Consider the following 15,412-nt stretch of genomic DNA (forward strand, 5'->3'; position numbering starts at 1 on the left):
ACCAAGCCCTTTCTCTCTGAAGGGTTTGATAGCTATACCCAAAGAAACAGTTTTGATCCATGTCTAGACATGGCAGTTATCAATTGAGAGGCCTGTTTTATGGCCAGATGTGAATTAATAATCCAAGTCTTATGCTGTATGAGGATCACCAGAGATGACATGACTTATACAGCAGATACCTAACTTCTCATGCTTAAGAAACAGCAGCAGCCAGACATATGGAAAAATACTGAACCCCTCTGACCCGCTTCATTTTTTTTTGAGATGTTTGTCTTTGCTCCGATATAAACAGATAGTTTGACCTCTTCTCCACTTGAAATTATGTTGTAGAAGAAAGCATAAACTAATCCTTCAACCGTTTACTATGTGGAGTTAAATTCTGGAAAATTTCCCAGAATTTTTTTTTGTTTGCAAAAATCAAACCCACTTATTATTTGTAAGGAAACTAGACTGTGTTCATGTTTTCTTATATGCGATGAAACGGCTTTAACACTTTGGAATTGGACATCTATCTATCTATCTATCTATCTATCTATCTATCTATCTATCTATCTATCTATCTATCTATCTATCTATCTATCTATCTATCTATCTATCTGTCTATCTGTCTATCTGTCTGTCTGTCTGTCGTTCTGTCTGTCTGTCGTTCTGTCTGTCTGTCGTTCTGTCTGTCGTTCTGTCTGTCGGTCTGTCGTTCTGTCTGTCGTTCTGTCTGTCTGTCGTTCTGTGTGTCGTTCTGTCTGTCGGTCTGTCGGTCGGTCGGTCGGTCTGTCTGTCTGTCTGTCTGTCTATTGTTCTGTCTATCTATCTATCGTTCAATTTATCGTTCTATTGTTCGATCTAGCTATCGTTCTATCGTTTTATGTTCAATCGTTCGTTCGTGCATTCTTTCTTTCTGTCAATTGTTTGTTTATTCAATTATTTGTTCATTCTGTCGTTGGGTCTTTTTACGCTCACATGAGTTGATTTTGCAAGCAATTTAAAAAAGAAATATTTCGCAAAACTTCAATGGAAACCATTTTTTTGCATTTACAGGTCATCTTGCGTACGTAACTCACATCATCATTCTTTAATGTATTATCAACCTTATTTTTCAATCCAGAAGTAAGCAATTTTCTGTACACGCCTTGCTGCCTTGCCTTGCCTTCATTAGCTGTTGTAGGGAAATACAATGGTAAACCTGTTTGTACTACAAACCAGTGTGTTCATATGTTAAAACAATATGGTAAGAGACACCAGTATACAGTATCAAACAGCAAAACAAGCTATTTGAATAGCTAAAAATAGCTGGAAGCAGATGACACCGGAAGAAACACCTCATACATGATCACTCTCAAGTATAAGGGACTTTTCTTGCCATTAATGCTTGGATAAACCCTTATTTACACAGCACACGTCTTTACGGCTCCAACACACCTGCGCTGCTTTGCTAAAGATAAGCCTACGCCTAAGCCTCCTTCAATTAAAAATAATGGCTAGTGCGGTGGCTGTGATATACGTAAAACTACCAACATCCATCAGCAAGATTTATCGCAAGAGGAAAAAATGACATTGTATTTGCATAACATCGGTTAATGGAAATACCATCATTTAGCTATTTTTTTTTTATCAACATCGCAAAAGTTTTGTGCAAATCTGTAAAGGAAACACAGCTACTCACTAATCATTGCGTAGATTATTTGTATTTATACACACAACTTTTCACGAAAACTTCCGCCTAATTCACAATGTGCATTTGCAGATGAACTTGTTTTTATCCTCGTCCCTAATGTTAGTGGATTTGGAGTATTCTAAATAAGCGGTCACGTGCACAAGGTTAGTAATTTGCATAAAACACGCCCAGACCATCTCCATATAAGGGCTTTACGCATAACCTTTCCTTTACAGCCTTTTGACACTCTCGTCAAAGTTTAAATTCTCATTTAAGTTTTCTTAAATTTAGAATAACATTTACTACACAAAAGTTATAGTGAATTATGATTTGCTCGTGAAAACGTTTGTATGGTTTCACATACAACCTTGTGCTTTGTGAATGAGACCCATTCTTTCTATTGTTTGTTCATCCATTCAGATTGAATTTGTCCTCAGTTGATTAGATAAAGCTGTAAAGCAATTTTGCCTCTTCAGATAAAACAAAAAACCACTGCAGTTTAGAGCCAGATTTATGTTATATTAAACTGACTGCAAATCAGATTCTACTGAGAACAAAATGTCTCACAATAGGGGCCATTGCATTAAAGTAAATAGAAAGACCCCGTACAAAAATGATGAATTCAACCGTCACTGTAAGGAAATTATCAGTCGGCCTCTTTGGTGTATGCTATGCTTATATGCTTTATTGATTTTGCGTTTCTGTTTTAGTTTTGTCCTGCATCAATCACATCATAATGATCAATTTAATTTCCAACTTCATTGGCTATATCGACCCCGCAAAGCTAATTTAGCTAATGCAATTTGTATTGACCGGATATGCCCAGAAGACTAAGTGCACATTAATCACCTGTAGCTCTCCCTCTGTCCCATAATCCTCAGCATTTCCAAGCTACAACTTTCCTTTTTCTTCTGCTTTTTCTTTTTCCTCTTTCTGCTTCATTTTCTTTCCTCTTTTATTTTTCCTTCTCCTTGTTCTTTGCCTTTCTGTTCCTTAGTTTTCCTTTCTTTTACCCATAGTCCCCCTTTTCCACTTAATGCTCTTCCTTTCCTTTCCTTTCCTTTCCTTTCCTTTCCTTTCCTTTCCTTTCCTTTCCTTTCCTTTCCTTTCCTTTCCTTTTTCCTCTTCCTTTCCTTTCCTTTCCTTTCCTTTCCTTTCCTTTCCTTTCCTTTCCTTTCCTTTCCTTTCATTTTTCCTCTTCCTTTCCTTTCCTTTTTCCTCTTCCTTTCCTTTCCTTTCCTTTCCTTTCCTTTCCTTTCCTTTCCTTTCCTTTCCTTTCCTTTCCTTTTTCCTCTTCCTTTCTTGTTCCTTTTTAACTGTACTCTAAATCTGCCAGCAGTGATTACATAAACCTCCTAGACTGCCTGTATGTGCTCCTGATGATTCTCAAGGATCCTTTCTCTAGCCAGCTGCTTTCTAGACTGGCTCTTTTTTTCTCATCCAGGGTGGTTGGCTCTTACTGGCCAGCGAGGGTGACCCCTAACAGCTGCGGCCGCTCACCATGGAGTCCCGTCTGGCTGGCCTGTCTCAGTCTGTCTCTAAGGAGCCCTCTGTACTTGAGGCCCTTTCAAGACAGAAACCAGGAGAGCTATGCCTGATTTACTGTGAGATGAAAGGGAGTGAAGTCCTTGAAGGAAACTGGTTGGTCTTTTTACAAATTATATTATATCGTCGGGTGTATATTTCCGCACACCGCTTACACTGTTGGAACCTATTGTGCTTGAAATTAGGGTGGAACTGTAAAAACAACCCAGCGCTAGAAGTTATTATTATGACCTTGGTTTCCACCACAACTTTCAAAATACTCGTGTCAAAAGAAATGAGTAGCTGGCTGCAATCGCACATAGAAGCAAAACAAATAAATACTGTTAGATCATTATTTTCCCTGTAAGATGGCTGAGATACCTTTGACAGTAATAGTTATATAGATTATTGTTTGAACTAGACTAATATTTCTTGGTGGCACAGAGGTAATGTGGTTATTTGAGTGGCAGCCCGAAGGTTTAGCTTTTCTTCTTTGTTCACAGCGTTGAGCTTGCATAACGGGAACAGACCTTTGGAAGCGCAGTTAAAGAGACAAGAGGGAACATACTGATTCAGTATCCTTCACAAATTGTAAAAAAAGAAAAGAAAAAAGAAACATTTGTGCCATAGTGTCTCTAAGGTCAGGGATCTTTTAGAAAACCTGGAAACATCAGGGCATTTTAAAAGTGTTGTTTCCCAGACTAGTGGAAAAGTGAATTTCTTCTAAAATAGCCTATGTCTTCAGCAAGGAATTAGACCTTTTAAGTGCAATTTCTGTAAAATAATTTTTTAAAATCCTTATGTAGGCATCAAAAACTGGAAGGTCAGAAAGTGTGAACCCTGTAATCATGGCTGTGAACCTAATGGTTGTTAGCACGTTGCTATTCTGTTGCTAAGGTGTTCTGTGTGGTTGCATACTGGTCCATCATATCATATTGTGGTCCTTATAGTATATGATTATCTGTGGTAACCATAAAGAGATAGTTCACCAAAAAATAAAATTCTGTGATAACTTACCCTCATGTCGTTCCAAACCCATAAGTCTTTGTTTCATTTTCAAAAGACAAATTAAGCTGTTTAGAATTAAACCTGAGCCTAAATCAAATCTGTTCCATCATATAAAGCAATTGTGACTCTTCAAAAGACTTGGATTAAACTGTTCAGTTCATATGTATTGATTTTACCCGTGTGGCCTTATTGGATTTTTTGAAGTTTTGGTACTTTGACTTTCAGGGTCAGAAACCTCTCAGGTTTCTTTAAAAACATCTTAATTTATGTTTCAAAGAATATCCTAAGTCTTATGGGTTTGTACGGTGGCCCACTAGTGCACAACAGAACAGAATTGCCACAACACAATAGGTCTAATTTCATTGTGTTGTGCTAATTTCGTTTTCTTGTGGCTTGTTTCCATTGGCTTGTAGCTTGTTTTCATTGTGTTGTGCTAATTTTGTTGTGTTGTGGCTTGTTTCTGTTGAGTTGTGCTAATTTTGTTGTTGCGGTTAGTTTCCGTTGTGTTGTGCTAATTTCGTATGTTGTGGCTTGTTTCCGTTGTGTTGTGCTGATCTGGTTTGTGTTGTGGAGATTACGTTGTGTTGTACTGCACTAGGGCAGTGGTTCTCAAACGTTTTGCAGTAGCGTACCCCCTGGGGCATTTAACATTCTTCTGAGTACCCCCACTTAGACCGCAGTCACGTCTTTGCCATTAAGGGACAATATTTGCCACCTTAAATTGATTTACAGCTGCATTTTTTACCTTTAGGCAATGTTTTTCTAGCCTAATTATGTGTCATATTTTATGTCATATTCTTACCATTCCATTAAGTGTATTATTAATACAATAAATAAAGCAATAAATGATGGCAAAACAAAGTGAAACTTGTAGATTTAAAACTAAAATCGCTAGTGGCGGTAAGTCACCGTCTTAATGAGCCAGGCGTTGCATCATTCATTCAGTAAGAAAGCAAAAGGCTGTAGTTATGAATGGGTTATGAGTTATTAATCACTGACTCTCCGAGTCGTTCAAAGCTGCAGACTGATTCCTTCACTAACGAAACACCGCTGTTGCTTGGAGACGCACACCAGTTCTGTTGCGGATTTCTTTGGAACTGTTCTTATTTCATTGTAAAATATAACAAGCAACTTTGACAATATTGTTTTTAAAATGTAGGCTACATTTAAAATGTAAAATGTTCACTTAATATTACCTTTTTTTTGATGAACTGTTATTTAAAATCAATGTCACATTTGCAATCGTTTGGATATTCAGGGAAAATTGCATTCTTGCTCGTATTTTAAACATGAAACAACTCGCACAGGGTGTTTCTGTATCAACGAGGGTTTCTTAAATCTATCTCAATGTACAGTCCATCAATATTTGTTCTTCATGCTATTAAGTGCTACAAATTTACTTTAAAGGTACAATGAAACAGCGCAATTTGCTAAAGCATCATATTTAGCGGGCATCCTATTTTACGCATGCTGCTTGTGTGGATGCAGTCAGGTTTGACCGCAAAATATGAGGTCATTTAACTGTTTACGGCACTCCCATTTTCCTGTTTTTATACTAGAATATTTTATCCATTTTGCTTGTAAGAAACAAATGCTTGGTTTTAATGTTACTTTTAAGTTTAGGTAGAATTAATTGACTGCCAAAACAGCATTTTGTTCGCGTACCCCCTCCGTGCACCTCACGTACCCCCAGGGGTACACGTACCCCAGTTTGAGAACCACTGCACTAGGGCACTGTAGGTTTGACATGATGTGAGGGTGTGTAAATGAAAATGTTCATTTTTGGCTGAACTGTCCCTTTGAGACCCATTGCTTAGAAAAGCAATAGCACATCTCCACTCAGCAAGCCACACAATTTGTTGTATTATTCATGTCTGTAGCAACCAGTGCAGGACTATTTACATACCAAAGTTTAAAAACCGCTATAGTAGAATATGCTTGTCTTAGCAAGCGCCACTAATGAATAGTTTTTCATTTGAAAGCGTTTACTTCTGTCACTAAGCACAGTCGTTCTCTTTATATGAGGATTGGATCATGCGATTATGTTATTATGAGATCTTTTTAGCCTCCCTCTGCTCCTGCGTGGCCCAAATCAATGACATCACGAGTTAAATTTACAGGCAGGTCATCATGTGGCCTGGCAGGCTATGCTGCCACAGGGAGAGCATGAAATATTCCACATGTGGAAAGATGGAAAATGGCTTGTGGCTTCCTGTGGACTTCCATTGTTGGCACTGGCACTTTGGAATTCTATAATGCTGGAATTGCTTTTTGGTCTCAGTTTCGTTTATAGGTTTATAAATCCTATGATTGTTTTTGTGTAAGGATTGATGGATTATTTGGTTACCTACAGCCATGCCTTTGTGTTTAAAAAGCAATTTCCATAATGTAATGTTTAATTTCTTACTGCACCATCACGGGTTCTTGCGGTAAGGAATCTTTCTCAATAATTCCCCTATAATTTGATTAACTCATGCTTGCCAGAGTGTGATTTTCTCTCAATAGGAGATGTCGAACGGCCACTGAACGGCCACTAATTTGGATCAGGCCCCATTGTGTAAGACTTGTCACCTCTGCAATCCCCACCAATTACATGCTGTGCTCTGCAAATCCCAGGATGTATAAATGCTCAAGAACAATTAAAGCTGCTGGAACACATTATTTTTTTTGTAAGTTAATATGAAGTAAAGGAGGTATCTATCCTATCACAAGGCTGATGGAGCTGTGTGTGTTTGGGCATTAAATTATTGTCCGATTTAAAAACCTGCCTTAAGTACTGTGAGGTAGAATAATGCAAAATAATTATCCAGGAACAGAAGCAATATTTCCATAGAAGTAAAATGTGTGTTTATGTGCATACACACCATTCAAAGGTTTGGGATCAGTAAGATGTTTTTGAAAGAAGATTCCTATTCTCAACAAGGCTGCATTTATTTGATCAGCAATACAGTAAAATAGTAATATTGTAAAATATTATTACAATTTTAAATAAAATAACTGTTTAATATATTGTAAAATGTGATTTATCCCTCTAATGGGAAAGCTAAATTTTTAGCATCATTAATCCAGTCTTCAGTGTCACACGATTCTTCACAAATCATTCAAATATGCTGATTTGCTGCTCAAGAAACCAGTATTATGAATGTTGAAAACAGTTGTGATGATTCGTGAAACATGTACTATAGTGTCTTTTCTCATAATTGTTTGATGAACAAAATTTGAATAACAGCATTTATTTAAAATAGAAATCTTTTGTAATATTGTGAATGTCTTTATTGTCATTTTTGACCAATTTAATGTGTCCTTCTTGAGCAAAATATAAATTTCTTTAAAAAAAAAACACCAATAAATAAAATATAAATTCCAAACCTATGTACATTTGCATTTGTACAGTGTTTTAGCCTTACTTGCACACTGTGACTACCCTGTCCTGTAATTTAGCAATAAAATAACTCAAAATCAAACTTTTTATATCCATACACTCATAAAATAAAAGATGAAGTGGTCACTTTGCATATTGTTTGGCCTTTGTGGATTAGTTTTAATCCATTGCAGTGTACATTCCACTTTTGGTTACTTTTTGTACTATAAACAATTTTGGCACTATTTTGGGTTGCAACTTTGTTTAATGTAATATTCTGAAGGCCAAATTATAGAGCAGCATTATCCAAACACTTCTTCCTCTCCTAAGGTTTGTGCTTGTACAGTTATATGAGACCGCGGTGTCCCTGCGGGATAGTGGGGCTTTCTTGTGGTTAAGTGCTTATTAAACAATTTGGCTGGGCAATCAAGCAGGCTACAGACAGGAGAGAATAAACAGACTTCAACTCTTGATTGAGCTCCTGAGGGATTGTGCCAAACATTTTGCCTGGATCACCTTCTTTTTTTCTTCCATGATAAAACCGTCTTATTAGTTCATTGTTAGTTAACAACTTGCTAATATTTAGGAGATTTGGCTGCCTATTGTGTTTTGCTAGTCATAAAATCGGTCTTGCTTTACCAAGAGATACTTCTCAACCTTATTTAGTTTCCTGCAAAAGAGAAGAAGAACATCTGATTTGCTTGTTTGCTGTTTTATCTTGTATTTAGTTGTACAAGTTGTACAAATGTCGTTGGATTTATGTGATTTAAATCAAATCAAATTTTGACTGAAATCAGATTGTAACCACTTACGTTGCATTCAGCCAGTAGACAGTCATTTCCATTAAAATGGGACTTTGCACATACACAGGCACATACAGTGTGTTCCAGTGCACAAATCACAGCCTGCGTACATGCAAATTGGGTAAGAGGGCACAAAGAGAGAGAGAGTGTGTGTGTGTTAATCCCCTCTCTGCTAATAGAAGCCAGGTGGTGTGTGTGTGACTGTAAATGTTTTCCCATGGATTTCTGTGGTTGGTTGAACAGATTCTGACTTGACAGCATTACATGCTTTGTCATACTGCAGTCTGAAACAATAGCATTCACGGACCCCCTCTGGCCCCTTCATGACGTCTGTTTGTGTGGTGTGTGTATGTCGAACTCTTTTGTGTGCTAGTTTACATTAGTTTACTATGCTAAGTAGATAGAGTCATGCTGTGTTCACAGAATAATCACAAGTGGCTTACAAATACAGTGGCTGTTGATTCTGTTACACACTCACTTGAACTTGAATCACACTGAAATATTGCTTTAAGGTCTTTCCTCCTCCCTCAAGCCCCATATACATTACATTTGTGATTTTTCCCTGGAAAACTGCAGCCCTGGCTTGGGAATATTTGCTCAGGAAATTTATAGTGCATGCATAAGATGGGCCCATATGTGTGAGTGGGAGCAAAAGAGTGGTTGGTGGAGAATTCCACGCCTTGAATGCATTAGACTGGGAAGCGTGATCCCCCTGGAGGATACTTGGAGCTTGGCCTGGGACCTCACGGCCAAGTGAGGGGGCCAATCGGAGCCCAGCTTCTCAACATCTGGGCCTTTTCTCATTCCAGCTCAGTGGCCAGTCTGGAGATCAAGTCTCTGGGCTCGTAGCCAAATAAACAAGAGGTGCAAGAGAAGATCACATGCGGTTTCATGTATAATTCATAGCGTAGATTAAATGAAACCGCTTACTGTGAACACACAGCTATTTTGCACCTTAAAGAGGAACAGCAAAGTGCGTTGTATTTACGTATGCAGTCTAAAGGGTCTGTTTGGAGAGAAGATAAGAGCTTGACGGGGTCTTGCTAAAACAAGCAACCCCATTGGGTTTGTGTGGACAGCCATTCACGTTCTAACAGCCACTTCCTCTTTTACGTCACTGCTTCCTGTGTGTATTCTCCTATAGTCTAGCCATAATAATCTTCTCCGTATTAACAATCTTATTCCCAAATGATATTGAAGACATCATGGCAAAAGGAATTTACTGATTAATTTGATACATCTGTTTGTTTTTTACATTTATTCTATTTGTTCAGTCACGAGTTAATTCTGAATTGTTGATTCTTTTGATTCATTTGATTCATTCATTTATCTGCCTGTTCATAAGTTTATTCCGTTGTTTTTTTTTTCAGTTCATTGTTTCATTGTTTCAGTCACATGTGGCTAGCAAATATTAGAAAGACCGTTAATTCTGTTGCTATTAATTGATCTATTCTTTGATTCAGTTGTTTGTTTGTTTATTCATTCATTCTGTTCATTCAGGCAAGCAAACTGTTGATTCTATTCTATTATTTCAGTGATAGTCATTGATTGTTTGTTTGTTCACTTCATTCAGTCACAAATAATTAACAAATATTATAGTGACTGTTGATTTTGTCATTGTTCATTGACTGACTGATTCATTCATTCATTGATTCAGTTCTTTGCTTGTTTGTTCATTCCGTCATTTATTTTCTTCATTGAATCACAAGTTACAAGCAAAACACGGCAAACACTGATTATTTTACGATTCATTGATTCATTCATTCATTTGTTTGTTCTTTTTGCTCAGTTTTTCTGTTTGTTCAGTCACAAGTTACTAGCAAAAACTAGCTGTTGATTCTTTTACTATTCATTCATTCAGTCTGTCATAAATTCACAAATGGTTAACAAATATTACATTGGCTATCGATTCGGTTATTATTCATTCATTCATTGATTCATTTGTTCATTTATTCTCTTTGTTTAATCACAAGATACAAGGAAAATATTGCACTAGCTGTTGATGCTCTTACTATTCATTGATTCATTCATTAAATCACAGTTTTTTGTTGTTTCTGTTCAGTTGTTCTGTTTGTTCAGTCACAAGTTACTAACAAAAATGCAGTAGCTGTTGATTCTTTAACTGTTCATTGATTCATGTTTGGAGAGGAGAGCTTGTCAAAAATGAGCTTCCTCATTTACGTCACTGCTCCCTGTGTATCCTCCTAGTCTAGCCATAATAATCTCCTCGATATCAACAATCTTATTCCCGAATGATGCCGAGAACATCACAGCTAAAGGAATGATAGCGTGGAGCCATGAGCATGGGGCTTCCTGTCAAAGGCTTTGATCAGGAACCTAACCCGCGTGACCCCATTACTGAGCGCAGGACCAGACAGCGACTAAAGGCTTGCGTTAAATAGGCCCAAATATCTTTAAATGAGGAATTTCGGCATTTGAAGAGCCATGTGGTTTCAATTGCGTACTTCGACGCTGGTGAGAATGCAGGGACACCAGCTTGGCTACTGTGCAAATGTGCTGCCTGGCAGAAGTCCATTGAGTTTTCATGATGCTCAAGCTCAACCATCTGTATGACATTCATATTCTCCCTGGCAAACGTTGAGCGTTTACGCTGTAATTCTGTGAAATTAATTATTCAATTACTTCATATAAGCACTCGTAGATCCACATCTGGGCTCATTTCTTTCACAATATCCATTTCGGGTTTAATCTCTAAGATCAGTTTATTTAATGAGACATTTGGAACGGTTATGAACGTATCAGGTTGTATATAGTGTAAGTTATGATTTAATGCTTTCTGGTTATTTCATTGTAGACTGCTTGAAATGCGACGTGAAAGTAGATGACACGTTCAGCATCTACTGTTTTGACAGCGAGGCTGAGAGTCATCAAGGTTGTGCTGACCGCTGGTTTGGGATTTTGCTCCGTGGGCTGGTTTTATAATGGAAAGCCTGTGCTGAAGTTTAAAGTGATGGGTCTCTCGAAGAGATCAGTTGCTGACAGACAGGAGATCAAGGGCTCAGAACAGCCAGCTGGAGCAGTGATGGAGTGAGACAGTTGCTGAGGTGGACAGACACGACCTGACTTTGCAGTATTAAACGTACAGCAGTCTGCGTGTTAGACAAATTAATCTGAGAATAGAAAGCTGTAGGTCATCATTTATATGGTCTTCATTTTGTAATCTTGAGACTTCAAGCTAGACATTGAGGTTAGTTAAAAAAAAAAAAAAAAACACTCACAGAGGTCTACCAATCTCTATAAATAAAACAAATAAATAAAATGTAAAAAAATAATTTTACACTATATGGAGTTCTAAAATACATATGATTAAAATAAATACATGATTTATATTATAATAATATAATTTGTATATATTTTATATATAAAATATATACATTTTTTAGTGTGTGCCTGATAAAAATAAATGTGTCTAAATAATAATAATTAAAAAAATAATTTTACACTATATTGAATTCTAAAATACATACATATACACTCACCGGACACTTTATTAGGTACACCTTGCTAGTACCGGGTTGGACCCCCTTTTGCCTTCAGAACTGCTTTAATTCTTCGTGGCATAGATTCAACAAGGTGTTGGAAACATTCCTCAGAGATTTTGGTCCATATTGACATGATAGCATCACGCAGTTGCTGCAGATTTGTCGGCTGCACATCCATGATGCGAATCTCCCGTTCCACCACATCCCAAAGGTGCTCTATTGGATTGAGATCTGGTGACTGTGGAGGCCATTTGAGTAAAGTGAACTCATTGTCATGTTCAAGAAACCAGTCTGAGATGATTTGAGCTTTGTGACATGGTGCATTATCCTGCTGGAAGTAGCCATCAGAAGATGGGTACACTGTAGTCATAAAGGGATGGACATGGTCAGCAGCAATACTCAGGTAGGCTGTGGCGTTTAAACGATGCTCAATTGGTACTAAGGGGCTCAAAATGTGCCAAGAAAATATCCCCACACCATTACACCACCACCACCAGCCTGAACCGTTGAGACAAGGCAGGATGGATCCATGCTTTCATGTTCTTTACGACAAATTCTGACCCTATCTGAATGTCGTTGCAGAAATCAAGACTCATCAGACCAGGCAACATTTTTCCAATCTTCTGTTGTCCAATTTTGGTGAGCCTGTGTGAATTGTAGTCTCCGTTTCCTGTTCTTAGCTGACAGGAGTGGCACCCGGTGTGGTCTTCTGCTGCTGTAGCCCATCTGCTTCAGGGTTCGACGTGTTGTGCGTTCAGAGATGGTATTCTGCATACCTTGGTTGTAACGAGTGGTTCTTTGAGTTACTGTTGCCTTTCTATCATCTCTAACCAGTCTGCCCATTCTCCTCTGACCTCTGACATCAACAAGGCGTTTTCGTCCACACAACTACCGCTCACTGGGTATTTTCTCTTTTTCGGACTATTCTCTGTAAACCATAGAGATGGTTGTGCGTGAAAATCCCAGTAGATCAGCAGTTTTTGAAATACTCAGACCAGCCCGTCTGGCACCAACAACCATTCTACGTTCAAAGTCACTTAAATCCCCTTTCTTCCCCATTCTGATGCTCGGTTTGAACTTCTCTATCTATCTATATGGGGTGATCCCGAACAGTCGAAGATTCGATGCTTCGAGCCTTATTCGACTCCCAATCAGTCGAATATTCACGGGGTGTTATGCTAAATCATGCAATTTTGACTATATGGGGGTGCTCAAATGTCTGATTTCGCATATCTACCGGTTTTCTCCCAATAAGTTAATATACAGCACCTATTAAAAATAATGCTGTAAATAAGAATCTGAAAAGAAAGAAGCTTTAAATAAACATTTTAATGTGCGTGAATAAATCCAACCAACCTAATAGATTTAATTTAATTTTATTTCCCCCCATTTTAAATTCTTATTATCCAATGAAAGTTTACATTTTTGTGAATTTTTTAAATAAAAGATCAAAAGGATTAACAATGCAGATTAATTTTCACAGCCTTCTTTGATCATATTTACCAAGGGTGCTGATATTTTTGGCCATTACTGTATATGTATGTGCTTATATATATATATATATATATATATATAAATAAAGTACACACTCACACAATGCACTTGCTTTTTCCAAAATTCTATATCGGTCAACCTCCAATTCATAGTCCTTTCTTTAGGTGGTCAGACAGTCGTATCTCCAAACCAGGCATTCCATTGCAGATCCCGCAAGAGGGGAAATGTTTGGCCCTGACCTTTGACCTTTGACACGTAAGCTGAAGCACAGCAGATGACCCTCATGTTCTCCCGGGAGGTTTTTCCCATCATATGACTCCATTAGTGAATACAGCTCAGGCACATTAACACTCACCTTGATAAAGGCCACACTCGTACCCGTTTCCTACCTAGACACATGACTGGCTGCGTAACACTGTTCCCTCAGATCTCTAAAGACAACAAATAATGCACTGCTTTGTTAATATGAAGCTAAACTTCTTTCTTTTAATAACAAATCCTCGATTCAGGATGAATAGACTCTGAATCAGTTAAGAATTTCACTGCATGCAGTAGTCGTTTATATGAAAGTATTCATTTCTCCATTAGACTCGCTTTTTGCCATCACCTACCATCTCAGCTTGGATCAACTTTTGACATTACAGACAGAAAACCTGTCACAAAAAGCAATCTCCTCTGTTATGATGATAATGCCATGCTGAGTGTAAAATGGAAACCATAGAGGCTCATAATTAAATGAGCCATCAGTGTTCATGGTATGTCTATCCTTCCTCAGCATGACCATTTATATATACAGTGGGTATGGAAAGTATTCAGACCCCTTTAAATTTTTCAGTCTTTGTTATATTGCAGCCATTTGCTAAAATCATTTTTTTCCTCATTAATGTACACACAGCACCCCATATTGACAGAAACACACAGAATTGTTGACATTTTTGCAGATTTATTAAAAAATAAAAACTGAAATATCACATGGTCCTAAGTATTCAGACCCTTTGCTGTGACACTCATATATTTAACTCAGGTGCTGTCCATTTCTTCGGATCATCCTTGAGATGGTTCTACACCTTCATTTGAGTCCAGTTGTGTTTGATTATACTGACTGGACTTGATTAGGAAAGCCACACACCTGTCTATATAAGACCTTACAGCTCACAGTGCATGTCAGAGCAAATGAGAATCATGAGGTCAAAGGAACTGCCTGAAGAGCTCAGAGACAGAATTGTGGCAAGGCACAGATCTGGCCAAGGTTACAAAAAAAATTCTGCTGCACTTAAGGTTCCTAAGAGCACAGTGGCCTCCATAATCCTTAAATGAATGACATTTGGGACGACCAGAACCCTTCCTAGAGCTGGCAGTCCGGCCAAACTGAGCTATCGGGGGAGAAGAGCCTTGGTGAGAGAGGTAAAGAAGAACCCCAAGACCACTGTGGCTGAGCTCCAGCGATGCAGTCGGGAGATGGGAGAAAGTTGTAGAAAGCCAACCATCACTGCAGCCCTCCACCAGTCGGGGCTTTATGGCAGAGTGGCCCGACGGAAGCCTCTCCTCAGTGCAAGACACATGAAAGCCCGCATGGAGTTTGCTAAGAAACCAAAACACAAAGTAAATTACAACTCTATCAAACTATAAAATTAAAATATGAACTAGAAGAATATCTCGAGTGTCAAAGACACAAAGCAGAGACAGATCCTGATCAAGTACAGGCTCAGTGAGCACAGACTAGCCATCGAGACCGGCAGACACAGAAAGAGCTGGTTACCCAGAGAGTGTGTGTTCACTGTGAGACAGGAGAGATCGAGACAGAGACACACTTCCTACTTCACTGTTACCAATTTAAATCAATCAGAGACATATACATCAACAAATTCACAAACATCATAAAGAACTTTACAGCCATGAATGAAGAGGAACAAATAAAGATACTAGGAGAGATACTAGACAGACAGCAGCACTGACTGCGAGATATGTGTGTGTGCCACAGCCAGAGAGACAGCAGGTGAACGTGTGTAATGTGTGTAACGTGTGTATTATGTCTGACCTCAGTGTGTTTCCCTACTATCTACCACAG

At 38.2% G+C, this 15,412-nt stretch overlaps 1 protein-coding gene across 1 annotated transcript in view; it reads left to right on the forward strand.

Moving 5' to 3' along the window:
- LOC306854518 (stAR-related lipid transfer protein 13-like) overlaps positions 1-15,412 on the forward strand; it is an 87,752-nt gene that overhangs the window by 29,100 nt on the left and 43,240 nt on the right. The gene's annotated exons all lie outside the window — the stretch shown is intronic.

Source organism: Barbus barbus (genome assembly GCF_936440315.1).
Source record: "Barbus barbus genome assembly, chromosome: 34".
NCBI classification, from domain to species: Eukaryota; Metazoa; Chordata; class Actinopteri; order Cypriniformes; family Cyprinidae; genus Barbus; species Barbus barbus.